The 1517-nt window shown below is 63.0% G+C and overlaps 1 protein-coding gene across 9 annotated transcripts in view; it reads right to left on the bottom strand.

Annotated features, from left to right (window-relative positions):
- The window catches only part of LOC113210402 (uncharacterized), a 36672-nt gene that overhangs the window by 10818 nt on the left and 24337 nt on the right, over nucleotides 1–1517 (bottom strand). The gene's annotated exons all lie outside the window — the stretch shown is intronic.

Here is a 1517-nt window from a genome sequence, read left to right as displayed (position 1 = left end):
CAGCACGTGCTCGGCTAAGACAACCTGTTTATCAAGTCACGGCTAGTCTTTCCGATGACCCCACACGCCTTGCCGCGCGCGCTGCGGCGGGGGCATGGCTCGGTTCTGGTGACCCGCCGCGGGGCCGAGCCGCCCGGCGGAGTCACCACCGCTTTTATGATCCCCCAGCTCGTTTTATACGCAAACAACGTAGAGAGAAAAACAATATTTCTTAGTCTGAATTGCGGTGAAACGTTGTGGCCGCCGAGTTGGTGCGGGATGAGCGGTGGACCAGGAGGGCAAGGCCTAAGTAAACCGCTCCCGATAGGCGCGCCCCGCGCCGCGCCCGCGCGCTACACTCTCTCGAGAAGGTTGAGCGTATCGCTAGTTTATCGCCGCCTGCTCTTTTTCTTGTTCGTGCGCACAACACTTGAACATGAATATGTATCACGTAAGCCGGTATGGCTGGTCTGGCCGGCTCAGCCCGGCTCAGCCGGCATGTGTGTGTTGTTGTTGTTGCTATTTCGGGGGGACCCGGCTCACTTTGAATAGGCCATATGCGGCTCGTCGGGCCGTAGCCCACTGTCCTCCATATAGACGTGCTGCTGCGTCGCTCGGCATCAGGCATACTATCTCGGCGGGCTTCTTTCCGAAGTTCCGGCCGCGCTGCTAACCAGTGATAACACCCTACCCTGAATGCAGCAGCCCTACATTGAGAAGCGGCCATCCAGACGATCCGAGGGAAAGGCCCATTACATCCCAGTCCGCGCTGCACTGGTCAATGGAGAGAGGACCCGCCTTTCCCCTCGATAGCCACGGCTTATCGGGCCAGCCCATCTATCCGGATCCAACCGAATAAACCCGGTCCCGGCCGTGGACCTTGGCGGGGTGTTAGCCCGCCATACTCGCTTTTTATCCGGTCTCGAGGTCACCGGCAGCAGCGGCGCGAGCATGGTGCAAGTTGGCGCCCGGCGCGCCCGTCCCGGCCGCGGCGCCTCGACTGTTCGCGTCCACTCGCTGTTTGTATTGTATCACCGGCCGTCTCTGTCCGCCCGGCCATACGCCGCACGGCACACGCGCATGATAGAGCGCTGACAGCCCCGGGGACAGGTTCGCGATCAATGCGTCTCGTTGTGACGTCACACTCCCCGCGCGCCACCGCCCCGCACACCGCCCCGCGCCTCCCACCCGGATCCATCATGACGCCATACGGCACACGGCACTGCCGAGAAAGACAAACATTCATCACACTCCCGCGAGCCCAACATGACTCCAATAACCCCCAGCGGCCGCCCCCGCGCAGCCCCCGCGCCGCGCCGCCCGCCCTCGCACCGCGTTGAGTCTGCCCCGGTCTGCTCCGCTCTCCGCTGTGTACGTCGGCGGCGTGCCGTGGACAGCGGTGGCCTGGCCTGCGGCTGCTATTCTTGCGGTGCAGACAGACAATGCATCGTTCGCCGGCTTCCTTTCGCGTTGCAGTTCACAATCGGTCTCCCCGCGCGGCGGCGCCACTCTATATAGCATTCCGAGGGAAGCCCCCC

This window comes from Frankliniella occidentalis, unplaced genomic scaffold, assembly GCF_000697945.3.
Source record: "Frankliniella occidentalis isolate FOCC.00 unplaced genomic scaffold, Focc_3.1 Scaffold66, whole genome shotgun sequence".
Classification (NCBI taxonomy): domain Eukaryota; kingdom Metazoa; phylum Arthropoda; class Insecta; order Thysanoptera; family Thripidae; genus Frankliniella; species Frankliniella occidentalis.
This window is presented reverse-complemented; position numbering and strand designations above follow the sequence as displayed.